This window comes from Hemiscyllium ocellatum, unplaced genomic scaffold, assembly GCF_020745735.1.
Source record: "Hemiscyllium ocellatum isolate sHemOce1 unplaced genomic scaffold, sHemOce1.pat.X.cur. scaffold_810_pat_ctg1, whole genome shotgun sequence".
NCBI lineage: Eukaryota > Metazoa > Chordata > Chondrichthyes > Orectolobiformes > Hemiscylliidae > Hemiscyllium > Hemiscyllium ocellatum.
This window is the reverse complement of record NW_026869247.1, coordinates 105212-124167: the sequence shown is the minus strand read 5'-3', so window position 1 is coordinate 124167 and position 18956 is coordinate 105212. Positions and strand designations below refer to the sequence as shown.

The 18956-nt window shown below is 45.6% G+C and overlaps 1 long non-coding RNA gene across 2 annotated transcripts in view; it reads left to right on the top strand.

Moving 5' to 3' along the window:
- LOC132814361 (uncharacterized) overlaps positions 1 to 18704 on the top strand; it is a 35937-nt gene extending 17233 nt beyond the window's left edge. Inside the window, exon 3 of one of the 2 annotated variants that reach the window (XR_009644417.1) lies at positions 18585 to 18704. This is a non-coding gene — a long non-coding RNA (uncharacterized LOC132814361). Of the gene's footprint in view, positions 1 to 5573; positions 5589 to 18584 lie in introns of those variants that run through there. The other variant, XR_009644419.1, reaches the window with a different exon arrangement.
- The last annotated feature ends 252 nt before the right edge of the window (positions 18705 to 18956 follow it).

The window sequence follows — 18956 nt, the reverse complement described above, 5'->3', positions numbered from 1 at the left end:
GTGGGAGACTTAGGACCTAAAATTAATGAATTCAGTTTTAAGGTCAGAGGCCTGAAGGGTCCCCCAAGTACAAAATGAGGTTTGTTCTTCCAGCTTACGTTAAAGTTTGGCGCAGGAGAAGTACAGCCGGTCAGACAGTATCCAAGGAGCAGGAGAATTGACATATTGGGCCTGAGCCCTTCAGCAGGATTCTGAGTGGGGAAGAGGGTTGACAGATAATAGGATGTGTGTGTGGGGATGGCGAGAAGGTAGTTGGGAAGGCGATAGGAAGATGCTGGTGGAGGGTAATGGTGAGAGGGTGGAGTGGGTAATTAAGAAGGAAGATGGACAGGTGGGACTGTTCAAGAGGGTGGTGCTGAGTTGGAGGGCTGGATCTGGGATATGGTGGGGGGAGGGGAAATGATGAAACATTGATTCTGTACTTAAAGGGTCCCAAGGTAGAAGATGAGGTATTCTTGCTCCAGGAGTCATGTAGCTAGGATTTTGTGGTGGAGGTGGCCCAGGACATGCATGTCCTTGGCAGAGTGAGAGGATGGGTTGTAGAAATGGTTGACCACAGGACAGTGGGGTTGATTGGTGCACGTCTCCCAGAAAGGTTCCCTGAAACATTCTGCAAGTTGGCGTCCTGTCTCCCCATTGTAGAGAGCAATGAACACAATAGATGAGGTTATTCAATGTACAGGAAAATCTCTGCTGGATGTGGAAGGGACCTCTGGTGTCTTGGATGGAGGTGAGGGGAAGGTGTGGGCACAGGTTTCACACCTCTTGCAATGGCAGGCAAAGGTGTTGGGAGTGGAGGATGGGTTGGTGGGGAGCATGGATCTAATGCGGAAGTCACAGGGAATGGTCTCTGAGGAATGCTGAAAGGGGTGTGGAGGGAAAGATATCTCTGTTGGTGGGGTCTGATTGTCGGTGGTGGAAATGGCAGAGGATGATGTGTTGTATCTGGCTGAAAAGCGAGGACTTGGGGGTTCTATCCTTGCTGCGGTTGGAGGGGTGGGGTTCAAGAGCAGAGGTGCAGGAAGTGGTGGAGATACACTGAAGGGTATTGTTGACCACATGGGAGGGGAAATTGCTGTCCTTGAAATACAGGGCCATTTGGTATGTTCTGGAGTGTTCTGCATCAAGCTTCCCTGGAACACTGCATTAAGAATGAGACAGATGTTGGCCAGGGAACAGGCTCGTGTGTTAAAGTGGCAGGCAACTGGAAGCTCAGGGTCTGTTTTGGTCTGAGGGGGAGCATAGATTTGTCCAGATTGCACTTCGTCTCTTTGTAGGGACTGTCAGATTTAGTCCCAATCACCCACTTCATGATGCTAACCTGTAAACTCCTTATTTTCAATTCCCTGCAGCTCCTTATAAACACAAATTCCAGTACCGTTTTAGGTGGAATGTTCCAGATTCTAACAACTGTCTGTTCACCCAGAAACTGCTGAGGTCCATGTTGACTCTGGGGCTACAAAGGATTGAATTGAAAGATGAGATGCTTTTCCTGAGCTCCCATTGAGATGTATTGGAACAGTACAGGAGGCTGAGGGCAGTGTAGGTGTGAGCAGACAATGAAAATGACAGGGCTGCACTGTGAGGGCTGCTTGGCTCAATGAGTATTTTGGAGTTGGGTGTAAACAGAGCGAGGTGGGACAGGGAGAATGTGAAGCTGAAACTCCGTTTTGTTTCAGCCCATTCAGAAATTCACATGGTCCCAAAGGTAACAGCCAGTTTGTAAGCGATACCTGTGGAAATTTTGTAACAGTTTTTAAGGTATAACGTATCAACTTAAGTAAAGAATACGGGATTTTGATGACAATGTTTGAAGGGTAGGAAGATTGCTCGCTCATTTAAATTCTCTAAATGGGAGTAACTAGCTGAATCTAGAGAGCCTGTGTGACCGGAGACCTCCAACCCATGGTGTGCTCCTCTTGTACAATGTGGGAAAATTAGGGATGTTTCCAGTGTCCCTGACGGGCTATGTGTGCAGGAAATGTGCCCATCAGCAGCTACTGGGAAACTGCTTTTCAGACCTGGAGCTGTGAGTGGACTCACTGTGGAGCATCTGCAATACTGAGAATGTTATGGACAGCATGTTCAGTGAGTTAGTCACACTGCAGGTGAGGGTTACACAGGCAGAAAGGGAATGGGGGACCATCAGATCAAGTAAAAGGCTCAGGAAGGAAGTGCAGGAGTTCCCAGTGGTTATTCCCTTCCCAAACAGATACTGTATACCGCTTGGGATTCGTGTGGGTGTGTGCGTATGTGTTGGTCTCAGAGGCAATCAGCAACAGCCAATTTCATGACACCGTAGATAGCTCTGCTGCCCAGAACGGGAAGAAAGATAGTGACAGGGGATTCAATAGTCAGTGATACAGACAGGCACTTCTATGGCCACAGCCATGAATCCAGGATGGTATGTTATCTCCCTGGTGATAGGATCCGCGATATCATGGTGCAGCTACAGGACATTCTGGAGCTGGAGGGTAAACAGCCCGTGGTTGGAGAACACATCAATACCAACGACAGCATGAAACAAAGGGATGAGTGTTTGAAAGCTGGATATTGGGAGAGCAGGGACACATTATAATGCAGCTCCTGAAATGAAATGATGTCAGACTTGCTCCCAGTGCCATGTGCTAGTGAGAGCAGGAATAAGAGGGTAGATCAGCCAGATATGTGGCTGGAGAAATGGTGTACCATGGAAGGGTTTAGATTCTTCAGGCATTGGGAGCGTTTCTGGGTTAGGTGGGAACTGTACCAGCCTGACCGGTTACCCCTGGGCAGAGCTGGGTCAAATCTCCTGGGGGGGGGGGGCGCTATTGCCAGTTCCATTGGTGAGGTATTAACTAGTCTGGCAGGGGGGTGGGAGCTAAAGTGTCAGGTTAGATGGGTCAGATTCAGGACAGAGAGTGGGAGGTAGAATATTAGTGATGTAGTCAGCGGCTCCGAAAACCAAAGGAAAGGAGGATTAAACGAGGATTGAGTCCCTCTTCATCCATCAGTCCTGACATCCCAGGAATCAGAGTCAACAAAATCTGGAGCTGTACAGCTCTCTGTCTCCAGTGCTTCAGCAAAATGGTGGGAATCTGCAACAAACCCAAGAAGTGCTGGAGATCCCCAGCAGGTCGGGCAGCATCTGAAGCGGTGACACCTGCAGGAAACATTGCAGCCTTGGTCATCTTTTTCGCTGTCCACTAAACCTCCAATTTTGGCGTCATCTGCAAAATTACTAATACCTCCTGTGTTTACATCCAAATCATTGATATAAATGACGGAAAATAATAGATACAGCACCAATCCTTGTGACACTCCACAGGCCTCCTGTCTGAAAAGCATCCCTCCGCCACCACTCTCTGTCTTCTACTTTTGAGCCAGTTCTGTACTCAAATAGCTGGTTTCTGCTTTATTCCATGAGACCTAACCTTGCTAACCAGTCTCCATGAGAAAGCTTGCCGAATGCCTTACTAAAGTCCACGTTGATCATGTCGACCAGTCTGCCCTCATCAATCATTTTTGTTACTTCAAAAAACATTCTAACCCCTGGAAAACATAACAGTTACAGCACCAGAGTAATCAGCCCATCGTGTCTGTGCAGATCATAATGCCATCCCAAACTAATTCCATCTGCTTGTAACATGATCCATATCCCTGATAACCTATGCCTGCTTATGTGTCTGTCCGAATGCCTCTTAAACTGTGATTGTTTCTGCTTTTCCCATCTCCCAAGAGAATACATTCTAGTCACTGACCACCTTCTGCACAAGACACTTGTCTGACACAACTCCCTTTAAACTTGCACAGATATTGTTGGAAATGCTCAGCAGGTCATGCAGCATCTGTGAAAAAAATCAGTTAAAGTTTCAGGTCTGGTCACCCTCAGAAACGTTATCGCTGATTTCTCTTCACAGATGCTGCTAGACCTGCTGAGCGTTTCCAGAAGCTTCTGTTTCTCTTCCTGGTTTACAACATCTGCAGTTGTTCCGGTTTTCATCTCCTTTAAACTTGCTCCCTCTCTTAAATGTGTGGCTCTAGAATTTGTCATTTCCACCTTGGAAAAAAGATTTACATTTTCGTTTGGATTCCCCTACCCTGGGAAAAAAGAAACCATGACTAGTCACCCTATCATTGATCCTCTTAATTTGATCAAGTTCGATTAAAGCCACCTAACGTGTCCAGTGCTGCAGGGAAATAGCCTCAGCTTATTCACACTCTCCCTATGGTTCAAATGTTCCAATCTGGCAACACCCTTGTAAATCTTTTCTGAACTCTTTCAAGTTTCCCAACATCTTTCCTATAGCAGGGAGACTGGAATTGAAAGCAGCGGGCATTCCAAAAGTGGCCAAGCCAATAAACTGTACAACCGAAACATGATCTCCCAGCTCCTGTACTCAATGCACTGCCCAATAACAGCTAGCATACCGCACACCACCTTCACTGACCTGTCTACCTTCAACTACACTTTCAAGGAACTATTAACCTACACTGCACGGTCTGTTTGTTTGTCAATACTTCCCAAGAACTTGCCATTAAGAAGTTGAGTCATATACTGGTAACATCTTTCTGAAATCAGGGAGACTACAATTGAATGCAGTATTCTAACACTGGCCTGACCAATGCCCTACTCAGCCACAACGTGACCTCCTAACCCCTATACTCAGTGACAGAATCCCCACAGTGTGGAAGCAGGCCTTTCGGCCCATGAGACCATACCAACCATCGGAACAGCATTCCACCCTAACTCAGTAACCTATCATTACCCAAAGCTAATCCAGCTAACCTGCATGGCTTTGGATTTGTGGCAGGAAATTGAGAGCACCCAGAGGAAGCCCACGCAGACACACAGGGAGAATGTGCAAACACCACACAGACAGTGGAGTCGAACCAGAGTCCATTTATTGACCAGCGCATTCCATTAAAGGTCAGTGTCCCAAATGCCACATTCAGCACCTGATCTCCCTGAAACCCCACTTTCCAGGAACTATGCAGTTGTTCTGAGCCCTTCAGAGGGAAGTAAGGTGAGGAGGAGAAAACACAAATAGGGTTGAGTAGTAGATCTATAAAATAACTCTCCATCTTCCCCCTCTGTGTTCCCCCCCGTCTCCCCCCACTCTCTTTTACCCCCCCCCTCCTTTGTCGGTCAGTCCTTTGTCAGCCCCCCCACATCGTCGGTCGTGCATCCCCCCCCCTTTGATCTGTCCCACAATCTGTCACACCCTCTGTCAGTCGCCCCCTTGTTGGTCGCACACCCGTCTCTTTTCCCCCCTCTGTCGGTTGCCCCCCCCCGACCTCAGTCTGTTCCCACTCTTTGTCGGTCGCCCCCTCTGTCCCCCCCCCCCCAGTCTGTTCCCCTCCTCTCTAATCCTGTTTTCTGGCCCCATCCATTTCTGTGCCTCCCCTCTCTGTCCCCACCCATTTCTGTCCCAACCCTCTTGATCCACCCACCCTCTCTGTGTACCCTCCCCTCCCAGTCCCCTAGTTCTGTACTCCCTTCCCCCCCCCCCCCCCCCGCCACCCCCGGCTGGGAAAATATCTTGTCTATTTACCCTATCCATGCCCGGCCTGATTTTAAAAGTCTCCTTCAGGTCACCGTTCAGCCTCTGACGGTCCAGGAAAACAGCCTATCCAACCCTGGCAACATCCTATAATTCTTTTCTGACCCCTTTCAATTTTGAGAACATCCATCTGACAGGAAGGAGACCAGAATTGCATGGAATATTACAAAAGTTGCCGAATCAATGTCCTGTACAGCCGCAATATGACCTCCCAACCCCTATACTAAACACTCTGACCGATAAAGACAAGCAGACCAACTGCCACCTTCACTATCCTAATTTCCTTGCTATTCTACTGTTAAGGAACTATGAAGCTGCACTCCAAGGACACTTTGTTAAGCAGCACTCCCCTGGAACTTATATTAACTGTATACGTCCTGCTAAACTTTGCTTTTCCAAAATGCAGCAGTTCGCATTTTTCTAAACTGAACTCCTCAGCCCATCACCCATCTGATCCAGATCCCCTTGTACTCTGATCTTTTTCCCTGTCTACCACACCTCCCATTTTGGTGTCATCCGCAAACTTATTTATAAGATCTCTTATGTTCACATCCAAATCATGGATATAAATGATGAAACGTGGATCCAGCACCGATCCTTGTGACACTCCACTGGTCACAGGCCTCCAGCCTGAAAAGTACCCTCTGCCTTCTACCTTCGGGCCAGTTCTGTACTCCATACGATCTAACCTTGCTGACCAGTCTCCCATGAGGAACGCCTTACTGAAGTCCATGTAGATCATGTCCATGCTCTGACCTCAGCAATCCTCTTTGTTATTTGTTCAAAAAAACTGAGTCAGATTCATGAGACATGATTTCCCATGCACATATCTGTTATTAATATCCAGGATTTAACTCTGTACATCAGGGTCTGCGTTACCCAGTTATAGGTGTTAATATTCTGGATGAAGTTCATGTACACCAGCATTTTGTCAGTGACTGTGTATTGAGTCTTGTTAATGTTACCAACACCGGTTTTTGAAACCTTTTGAAAGGCAGTCCCCGTATCCCTTGCCCACCAGGAAATGGTGGCAGTGTCCTTACCTCTGGACCAGGAGGGTCAGGCTCAGCGTTGAGGAACAGCATCTTTGAAGAGGATGATTAGAAAACCTGCCCAAGCCACCAGGCCATACTGTTTCCCAGCTGTCCCTGCCTCAGCCTCTAAACAGAACCTTCCTGTAGTTTCTCTCCTGTCAGACTCTCCCATTGCTCAGTTTGTCCAGGATTCCCTCCTGTTGCTGCACTGCTCCTGTCGCTCACTGACCTGTCCATCCCCCAGTGTCCTCCACATTCATTCATTGTTTACAATCCATTACCCCAGTTCTCCAGCCCATAGAGACGGCTCAATGATTAGCACTGCTGCCTCACAGCACCAGGTACCCGGTTTTGATTCCAGCCAAACCCAGAGTTTGTGCATTCTCCCCATGTCTGAGCGGGTTTCCTCCGGGTGTTCCAGTTTCCTCCCACAATCCAAAGATGGGCAGGACAGGTGAATTGGCCATTCTAAATTGTCCATAGTATTAGTTACATTAGTCAGGGGTAAATATAGGGTAGGGGAATGGGTCTGTGCAAGTTACTGTTTGGAGGGTCGGTATGGACTTGTTTGGCCGAAGGGCCTGTTTCCATACTGTAGGGATTCTGATATATTGGGCAGCAGCTGCTGTCAGTCTCCCGGACTCCTGTATGATTGGGAGCACGTGCTGTAGGAGGGGAGACCAGTGTATGGGCACAGTGCTGGCCTATTGTGGGAGTATGCACAGTGCCTGGGAAGGAGGCTGTGGTTGTGAGGGATTAATCTGTTATTGGCATCTTCCTCCCTCTGGGAGCAGGACCCAGGGGAATGGCCTATTTCCTGGTACCCTGACATGTGATCAGACTATCAGTGGGGCAGCATTTTGCAGGGAGTTATCAGAACTCTTTTGTGAAGATTCAGGGTTTTTATGGAAAATGTCAAGGATGGGCCTGCAATTCGAGTTCTAATTTGGTTCATTTTAGTAAGACAGGTTTTGGCCAGAGTGTGCAGGAAGCAGTGCATGCAGGATGGTTGTCATCAGAGGATTCACCAACAACGCCCCGCGCCCATCCCCCCCCCCCCACCCCCCTGCTGGACTCAGAGTCAGACTCATTAATTTGGTTCTTAGTCCGCAGACAAGAGCTAGGAAACTGAATTCAAAGTGAGGAGAGAGAGTGAGAGAACTGGGTGTGGAGGGAAGGGAGTGAGGAGATTGGTTTGGATTTCAGTTCACAGAAGAAAGAGATTGCTAGACTGAGAGTTAAAACTTTGGGAAACATGAAACTACAATTTAATACTATAATTATCTTATAAAGATCCATCCTGTATTAATATGGTGAGTTGTTTTCTCAGTTGTAGGGTACCGAAAGGGTGGATTTGTGGATGAGAAATTCAAATTGAACTTCATTTTCAGTTTGATAGTTACTTGATCCGTGCCGATCTGAATATTCATTGGCCTTTTCATGTGGAAGGAAAGGTGTGTATTCTGTCTATGGGCGAATATTTCAAATCTGTGTGACTGGAAAAAATACTGAGGTACAGCCAAGTCCATGTTAGCGTGGTGACTGTGGAGAGAGAGTTCGTTTGTTTTTGAAAGTCTGAAAAATCATGGCATGTTTCCCAGGAACAATTAAGCCACAGCTTTGCTTTGTAGAAGGACAAGTCTTTAATTAACCATACAACCAGAAAGACACAAGGATACCTGCACCTTGGGAAATACTATGAAAACGGGATTGTTGTAAAGGAGTTCATTCTCGATCATGGACTGTAATCCATTGGCGTTGTCACGTTGGTTCCAGCGCCGTGGGGAAACACTGGAAATATGATGAATGCAGTGTAGGTTTCAGTTATTAAACTGTAAAAAGTGCAGAACAATTTACAAGGATGTTGTCAGGGCTCAGGGGTCTGAGTTATAGGGAGAGGTTGGACAAGCGAGGATTTTTTTTTGTTTAGAGCAGAGGAAACTGAGTGGGTACTGTTCTAGAAGTGTGTAAGACCATGAGGGGCATGGATAAGGTGAATGCATTCAGTCTTTTTCCCAGGAAATCTAGGACTGGAGGGCATCAGTTGAAGGTTAGAGGGGAAAGAATAGAAGGGAAGTTGAGGGGCAACTGTTTTACACAGAGGGTGGTATGTATATGGACAGAGCTGCCAGTGGAAGTGGTTGAGGTGGGTACACTCTCACAACAGGTAAAAGGCATTTGGACAAATACATGGATAGGAAAGGGTCAGAAGCATATGGGCCAAGTGCAGGGAAATGGGGTTAGTGTGGATGGACATTCTGGTCGGCATGGGCCAGTTTGGGCCAAAGGGCCTGTCTCTGCTGCAGGATGTTATAACTCTAAGTGCATCTGCTATTTCTCCCACTAACTCTGTTGATATCCTGGGATGTATTCCATCAGGGCAAAGAGACTTATCTATCTTTAGCTCCATTAGCTTGCCCAGCTCTACCTCTTTCGTGATAATGGTTGTTTCTAGTTCCTCACCTTCCTCAGTCTCCTTATCAATTACTGGCATGTTCTTCGTATCCTCCACTGTGAAGACTGACTGCTGTGTACTCATATTCCTAAACCATGCTGGATAGCAACAACTACATTAGCAGAACTCGAGGTCTTCGTTGAGTCTTTATTGATGAGACATGGCAGTTACCTGGATAGTGTACATGCAAAACACCTCCAGGCAATATCAGGTAAAGCCCCACCTGTCCAATGTAAAGCTCCCATTCTTATACCTTTTGTGGTTTGGTACTTTGAATAGAGACTCTCTCTCAGTATTATCTCCATGACAATGGTCAGTTAGAAAGTCTACTTCAGTTTCGCACTTTGTGGTTAAAACATACACCCCTGTGGCTCCCTCAAGTATCTGACAGGCACTTCAGTTTCAGTGGGGCTGTCTATCAGGATTCTGATATGGAGGAGCCGGTGTTGGGGTGGGGTGGACAAACCTATGAATCACACAACACCAGGTTATAGTCCAACAGGTTTATTTGGAAGTACAAGCTTTTGGAGTGTGCTGTGATTTTTTAACTTGATCAGGATTATCTCTATGGTAACAGTTAAGTGCTTCAACAATTACAGAGACCATATATTTCCCCTTGAGCAGTGTTAAACTGCTATTCCGGCCCTGGGGACAGCTACTCATCACTTTTCTCTCCCAATCCCATCTAGCTTTCTGTTGATCTTTAAAGTTTCTCTAATCTCCTAGTTTCTCCGTGGTCTTTGCCAATTTGTATGCCTTCTATTTAAATTTGATAGACTCCCTTATTTCCTGAGCCACTCATGGCAGATTACTCCTTTTCCTACAGTCCTCCCTTTTCCCTGATATATACTTTTGCTGAGCACTTTGAAATATTCCCCTGTTGTCTGTCAACTTTCCCACGGTAAAGTCTTTGCTTCCAGTTTACATTAGCCAACTCCTGCCTCATCCTATTGTAGTCTCCTTTGTTTAAGCATTGGATCTTGGATTGGATCTAATCTTCCCGCTTTCCAGCTGTGTTCTAAGTTCAACCAGATTTATCAGAAGTCTTCTATCAGATTACGAGGTGAGGCGAAGTTTCCTGGGTGTTTTGCGTTTCATTAATACAAAGCCAAGGTCTTTGACAAAGTATAGGATAGATATTCACAACAGAGTATTCTGGATGGCGTGAATGTCCTCAGAGTCTAAAACCATAAATCACTGTCTCCCCTGAGTTTAAAATTGCAAAATCATTATCTCCTACACGCTTCCTCACTATCTAAGTTTGGAACGCTAATCCACCTGACTATCCTGCTTTTTCCAAAATCTCCTTTGGTGAAGGTGGTGAGTTTTGGATTCAGCTTTCCAGTTATTACCGTAAGAAGATAAGCACTGGGCACAGGAGAGGCAATGCAGCCCTTCGAACCAGCCCCACCATTTAATACGGTGATGATTGAGCTCACCTCGGTCTCAGCTGGGTTTTCCCACCTGCTCTCTCTCACCCTTCATCTCATTGTAAATTCAACATCTGTATCTCTTCATTAAATCTGCTCATTGTCCTGGCATCCACCACATTTTGAAGAGGGAATGCCACAGATTTGCAACACATTGAGATAGGTACATTCTTCTTCATGAGAATAGAGTCCCTATTGTGCAGAAACAGGGTATTCATCCATCGAGTCCACACCAGCCTATGATGAGCATCCCATTCAGACCCACCCTGTCCCTGTAACCCTGCATTTCCCTTGGCTAATGGCCTAACCGGCACATACATGGACACTGTGGGAAATTTAGCATGGGCAATTCACATAACCTACACATCTTTGGACTGTGGGAGGAAGCTCGAGCACCCTAGGAAACCCACGCAGACATGGTGAGACCGTGTAAACTCCTCACAGTCGCCTCTGGCTGAAATAAAACCCGGGTTCCTGACGCTGTGAGGCAGTGGTGCTCACCACTCAGCTACATCTGCTTAAAATCTGCTACCCTTCATTAACCTCCCCACCCCGCAATCTATGTTCCTTACGTCAGAAATCAGGTTGTGGAAGCAGATGTCTCAGTAAAATCCCGTGACAGCCCACATGTCCTGTGTGTCTGAATGGGGATCCTATACACAACACCCTCCAGCCCACACCTTTCATTCACTATCCAGAAACATGTCTCCAGTGGCTTCATGGGGGCTAAAACTCCCACAATCCCTGAGGCAGGGACCACACATGTGCGGGGAAGCCCAGAACTGCACATGTACAGAATATGGGCGGATTTTGGAGCATGTGCTTTGGGGTAATTAGCGGAAAGCATTTGACACTGTGATTGGCTGGAGGAGGAACCAATCAGCTTGTAGGATTAACGGGTTGGGGGGTCAAAGGGTCACCACACCCACATGGGCCCAAGTTCCATCCCCAACTTGTCATAATGCTGGGAATCGACCAATGGGAAACAAAGAAGGATCTGACCCATTCTCCCAGACTGAAGGTTCCTCTTCTGTCCAGGATCTGCCACCTCCCTTTCTGTTTCCTTTTGATTAATTCTGCTGTTACATTATTGACTTGCAGCAACTGAAGGGAAAGGAAGTGAACCCAGAAAGGGTGCAGAGTCTAACCAGGACAGGAAGTGGTGGCATGGATCTGTTTATCAGTAACTCCATGAGAATGGGGGCGGGTACATTAGGGACAGCAGAGGCAGAATGGTGGGAGAGAGTAAGTGGGCTGGAGGGTTACAGCTTTTGCAGAAGAAAGGGAAAGAAGATTTCCAGAGAAGCTAGAATTGTCTGCTCTGAATTTCTAACCTGTACATATTTGTTTATTCAGGGTGCTTAATGGTGAAGATTTGCAGACTGAAATCTCAAACTCATGTGCAGATTGTGATTAAGTTAACCAGCATTTGAAGAACCAAAGATGGAGAATAACTTGGCCAAAATCCTGTACACTCTCCTTCCCAGCATTGTCGGTCTCTCTGCGCCAAATGGACTGTGAATGTTTCAAGACAGCAGCTCACTACCATCTTCTCAAGGGTAACTAGAGATGGGGAATAAATGCTGGCTGAGCCAGTGATGCCCATATCCTGGAAATGGTTTCTATCTCTAGTTGCTGAAACCCAGTTGATGTTACTGCAGGATGATGAGGGATGCTGAGTGCATCCTCCAGGAGGCAGCACCATCACATTACCCCTGCCTACACCCACACAGTAACACCGCAACGTCACTGGAACAAAAGGCAGTGAAGCCAAAGGAGGACTTAGATATAGTTCTTCGAGGTAAAGTCATGAAAGGGGATTGGAACACAGCAGGAACAGGAGACTGAGCTGGATGGTCAGCTGTTTCCCATTGAATGGTGGAGCAGGATTGAAAGGCCGAATGGCCTCCTACTATCTCTCCTGTATGTATATAGCCATGGAGCCCGGCTAGGAAGAAGTAGGCAGGGCAGGGATTCTCCAGGCGAATGCACTTCCACACCCGGTTTCAGTGAGGGATGGTTTGATGGATTTTATTTAACATTTGTCTTTAACACAAGGTTTGTGAATTTGGTTTTAAAATATTGTAGCTATTTATTCCACAATAAATAAAACTAAAAGAAAATAAATGAAACTATCTTAATATAACAGTTTTTAAAATTTCAAACGCCCTGTAAAACAAATCCTGTCTACTCCCGGACACCATCAGTTTCCAGTTACTCAAGCTCCAGGGAAATATTCCCTCCCTGTCTGAACCTTTGGTTTGATTTAACTGTTTTTCAGTTCTGGTTCTGTGAGCTGTGAAGTGTTCTTTATTCCCCATTTCTCTGACCCGGACGTGGTATCTCACACACAGCTGAGCAACCTTCCCACCATCAACATCATCACCCCCATTACCCCATTTTGGTTCACATATAATCACCAGCAGTAAACCACCCATGTAACCAATTGAATATTTATAAACAACGCCGCTTACAGGCAAAGCAAACCATTATAAATGACAAAGTGGGAAGGGATCAAATCAAAGTAGAGTTGGGAGTGAGGAGGCAGCGATGGAGATAAAGCACTGTATCCACTGCGGTACCCATCTCTATCTAAAGGCAGCGGGAGAATTGATAAAAACTACGTGCTCCTTCTCCAAGGACACCCTGTTGTATCGCCTTTATCCTCAATCATAGAATGGAATCCCGACAGTGTGGAAGGAGAGCATTGGCCCATCAAATCCCACCAACTATCCAAAGAGCATCCCATCTGGAGCACTTCACCCCTGTAACACTGCATTTCATATGGCTGATCCACAGAGTCTGAACAATCCTGGACACTGTGGACAATTTAGCATGACTGATCCACCTAACCCACAAATCTTTGGACTGTGGGAGGAAACCAGATCACCTGGAGTGGACCCACACTATCCTGGGGAGAATGTGCAGACTCCACACAGGCTGTTGACCAAGGCTGGACTCTAACCTTGTACCTGGTGCTGTGAAGCAGCAGTGCTATAGAGCAATTTAAATCAAAACAGATGACCCCTGCTCATTGATGTTTGTGGAGACTCATTGCCCAGAGAGACATCCTGAGATTCAGAAAGAGACAATATGAATTCAGTCAACTCCTGCCGAGTTAATGTGATTAACAACAACATCAATACTCCAACAGTATCATCAGACCTCGTACCTACTCTATCATTTACGATTTTTAACCCATGGGAAGTTTGTTACCAGCTTCGATGACAGCCATAATGCTCTGACCACTTTGACAGAGCCAGTGCTTGTCAGTTCTCATAGTTATCAATAGATTGTATCTAAACAGGATGCCCCACAACAGGAAGTGCACTGACACTCAATGCATGTAAGGCAAGGTCATTTTCCTAAAACCACTCGCGTCTGGCAATACCATTGAATGTATTTTATACAGGAGTCTTTCAGTCTCAATTGCCAGTTCCAGTCCATGAAGCAGCCAGTAACACGCCCCAGTGAATTGAATTCTAACAGCAGCATTGCCCTGGCAGGAGAGATTGAGGAGCTTGAAGCTGTCTTCTCTGGAGTATCTAAACATGAAACACTTCAAATGAACAAAAATCTTCAAGAGCTCGAGAGAATGTATACAGGAAGGATGTGCTCCTAGGCTGGTGTGCCTGGAATGAAATAAACACTAACTACGGTATCTTTACCCAGCATCCCCTTTAGCTGCATAAATGTTGAAGATTTATTTGCTGCTCTGATTCCACTCTCTCCATCACTCCCATTTTTCACTGCTGTAATGTTGATGACTGTGCAAATATATAAAATTTAATTTAATCCATCCCAAAGCCTCTCTGTACCTGTGCCTCACTTGTGTTCACCGAGACACTCATTCAATCTGACCTCTTTGTAAACCCTGCTCTGATATTTCCTTAGAGGGCTCAGAATTAATTATTCACAGAATTGTTACTGTACAAAAGGAGGCTGATTGGCTGATCAGCTCTCCAAAGGATCACCTCACGGAAAGCTATTCTTCTCCCTTTACCCCATAAACCTTCCCATTCATCCTCTTCCAGTAACACCGGCGAGTTCACAACTAACCACAGCGATCAGATTTATTTTGTTTGTTCATGGGATCACGGCATCACTTGCTGGGGCAGCATTTGTCATCCATTCTGACTGCACAAGAAATGGTTCAGAGTCAACCCCATTATTCAGGGTCTGGATTGACATGTCGGCTGGACCAGGTCAGGAGTAACACAGTCTCCCAGACCCAATGATATGAAGAGTTGATTTCTGGCCTACTATCTTATTTCTGAAACGATAATGAATAATGTTTGCCTTTGAATTAAAAGAGAAAGACGAAAATGTGTTTTATTCTGATTGAGCACATCCTCCTGTGTCTCTCAGTTGTTATTGACAGTCTCATTCCCCCCGCACCAGAACCTGTCCCAGAGAGTGTTACAGAAATAGCAGAATGGTCAGCTGCAGCTGGTCACCTGACCGGTCACTGGACCCAAAGGTGCACTCTCCACAGATGCTGCCAGATCTGCTGACTTTTTCCAGCAATTTCTGTTTTTATTTCTGATTTCCCAGCATTTGCAGATGTTTAGTTTTTCATATTCATCTGGTCTGTTGCAGAGGAGTTTATTGATGAAATTAGAGGGTTTTGCAAGTTGTACGTTAGGTCACACATCAGCTATGATCATCATGAATGGCAGAGAAGGGTTGAGGGGCTGAATGGCCTCCTTCTGTTCCAATGAAAGTTATCCATCGGCAGCTTGTGGTAACATTTCCCCTCACTGCTCACTTCACCCTCCATGTCTAACACACTGTTACTGACTGAACAAACCTCCTGTGTTTGAACTAAACCTGCTAATGTTCAGTGGCTCCTCCTGCCTCCTGGGTTTAACTCTCATCATGGAATGCTGTCTTGTATTACTGCGGGAATGCCCACAAGGACTCAGCCTGGAGTCTGTATCCCCTGGGATCCACGAACCCCATTTATTTCCTCCTTCCTCTCTCATTCTGGCTATTGAACTCTCAGTTTCAATCCATTCTCTTGTCATGCTCTTCAACATGCCCATGTGGGTGGACTAGAGGCAGCTGGGATTTAATGAAGGGAAATGGGAATTAGGCGGAAGCATGAGGAGAGGTGACAGCAAAGACAGTTCTCATTGTAACGGCAGAGTTTCTCCCTGACCCAGTGAGTGCTGCAACACCTGAGACTGGGGGGGAGCCAGATTCAATCAGGGATTTGGGGAAACACTCAGACACTGACCTGTCCATCTGGTGTTAACTCAGACAGAGAGAATGAAAGATACATATTAGATTGCAACTTTGATGATCTGGGGCAATGAAACATGCTTCCGACCTGATGATTTCAACCTCAAATCTCTGAAAGTACAAACACAAAGCTTCCCATTTGTACCAGGTTGTCTCTCACCCTCCTGTTTTCTTGAGAAAAACATTTGGAGCCGTTCAGCCTTTTCTTGTAATTATAACCTCTATGTTCCTGTAAGATTTGTAATGAAACCTTTATTGTTTTCCTGTCCCTTGTGAGTGGTGGCAGCAGCAGAAACAGGTCCTGACGTGTGAGGAGTTTCAGTTGGAATACTTATATTTAAAAATTCATTCTCACCCTCACATACAGTGTGAAATTGAGGTAAAAACAGAAGGATAGGAGTGAGTGAGAACCCACAGAAACACACAGGCAGCATGTGTACCTGAGCTGAACGAACCAGGCATTAGGAAAATGTGACAGCAATCGCAACCATTTATAATCGCATAATTCTGCAGGTGTAGACAGAGGCTATTCGGCCCATCAAGTCGGTAATTACCTGCTCTCCTACCCTATCCCCGTAACCTCACATTTACCATGGCCAACCCAACGCGCCAAACCTCCACTCTCCAGGCCATGTTAGCACGGCCAATAAAGCAAACCTGCACATCTGTGGGAGGGTCACAAATTACATCCAAATGCTCGGAATTGTGGATGAAAGCTCACAAATACTTGACTGACGCAAATTCTCTGTTTCCAAAATAAAATCTGGGGAAAACTGCAGCCAGAAAGATTTCCCATTATCCCTGGAGGAACAGAATTCAAAATTTGTGCCATTGACCCGGGGGGGGAGTGAAAGTTACAGTGGTCAGGGAACTATCAGAAATGTAATAGGTTGTGAGTAGGTAGGTGTGAGACAAGGACAGAAAGGCAGTCTGTCACATAGGCGAAGGCAGGAGAGATTAAACAGCAGAAATGGTAGTCCCTCAAGGCCAAGGGCAACAGATTTAGGGCTGGGAAAGAAACAAGGAAACAAGATATGCAGCTGCCAAAGAAATACTTTGAGAAAATAGGTTATAACAACATAGAGGACAGAGTCTACAGTCTGAAATTGTTGCTCTCATTGGTGAGTACAGAACGCTGTAAAGCCTGAGTCATTCTATCACAGCCAACACATGGAGGATGGGCCAAGTGGCTTTGATCTGTGCTGTAACTTTCTGATAATGTTATTCTGACATTTGGAGCTCAAGTCTAATGATGTTTAACTTCTCAAATTGGACTGGAGTTTAATATTCTGGAGAAATGTCAAATAAATCACATTTATCCCATTCTGCAGAACTTAGTCCATTGCCCTGCACGTTCCAACATTTCAGTTCCATCCACGTACTTTTATTCAAATGTAATGCTGGTAACTGCCTCTGTCACCCCATCAGTGAGATCCTGCTCTCCACCATCTCTGAGGGAAATAAATTCTCCTTTCCCCTTTTTTTCTGAGAATTATCTTCAATCTAAAACCTCTAGTTCCTGATGGCTGTTAATGAATAGCTGCTTCCTATCCATTCTACCTGAATCCCTCAGCATTTTATCACATCAATTAAATCTCAGTTCATCTTCCTTAGAATCCCCCCACCCCCAACCTATCCAATCTTTCCTCAGAGCAGAAATTCTCCAATCAGAGAAACATTCTGATCAATCTTCTCTGTCCCCTCTCTGGTGTGATCACATCAATCCTGGAATGTGGGGACTAAGAGTGAGTGCAGTACTTTAGCCGTGGTCAAACTAGTGTTCCAGTGTCACCTCCGTGTTCTTGTGGTTGTTGCTGATACAAGAAGTGTCCTGGTTTTCCCACATGGAACTGAATGTGCACTCCATGAGACTGGGATTCCCTACCATGTGTTTGTTTGTTAACTAATCCTAAATTAACTTCACATTTCAGATACCCACCAATAAATTTCGTCCATTATACTCAAGTCACCTTACTTTTAATATCTCTTTAAAATTATTACTAACACAACAGGTTTTAATTTGCTGAATAAGTATTCCGGTGTCTTCACTGTTACAATCACTTGAAGATTATCTTTACCTTCAGCTACATGTGGCGAATTGAACACTGATTGTAAACATATTGATATCAAATGGACTTCAGTTTTATGATGATTCATCCAGTCTGACATTCTTGTTGATTAATATCTTGGAGAGAACTGTCCTCAGAACTCCAACTGTGCTCTGACTTCAATCACAACTGGTTGTGGTGGACTGCAGATCTTAGATCTGTTCCGTTGTTTACTGGATTGTTTCGCTCTGTCTATCACTTGCTGCTTATGCTGTTTGGTAACTTCATCAGGTGAACACCTCATTTTTAGGTATTCATGCTGCTGTTACTGACATGCCCTCCTGAATTCCCTCAGTTGAATGAGGGCTGATCCTCTGGTTTGATGGAAGGAGGGAAGTTGGGGAATATGCTGGGCCGTGATTCTGTAAGCTTTGTTGGAGTACGACTCTACTGTTGTTGGAAGGCAAGAGCTAAACTCTTGCACTGTAAACCTGATGTACAAGAAGCTACATGCAGTATCCTGAACCCTGATAGGCCAAGACATGAAATACGAGCAACGCTGTACAATGATGCAGGATCACAACTGCAGCAAGGGGAGATTAAGATCCAACTTGACATAGGAGTAGGGAAAGAAGCAGCTGATCAGATTGTCTCCTTCATAGTCACAAAGAGACTCTGTGAGATTATTGTCCTGTTGAAGGTGAGGATGGAGGAGGTTGGGGAGATGAGGAGCTCTTCAAAGGAAACTAATCTGCCTGAGAGTTATGGGATCGACTTGATTGCTAGGTATTTAACAGAAAGGTAATTGAAACTGTTCTTATCCCCAAAAGATAACAAGACTGATGGTGTTTACAATCATGATCAGAAACAAACCTCAGAATACATGGTTCATAGATGGATGTCAATAGCCCATCAACATCCAACTCCTGCAATTATTCAGCAAATGTATGTGTGATTAACCAGTCCTGATGTACCAGAAAATCCCTGTTTACTCTGTGCAGATGGACAGCAATGTGAGGAAGTATTGGCCAAGTGGTATTGTCGCTGGACAGTTAATCCAAAGCCCCAGATAAAGTTCTGGAGACCTGAGTTCAAAGCCTCCTGCAGCAGATGGGGGAATTTGAATTATTTTTTTTAAAAAACTTGACCATTAATCGATTGCAGAAAAGCCCATCTGGATCACTAATGCCCATTCAGGAAGG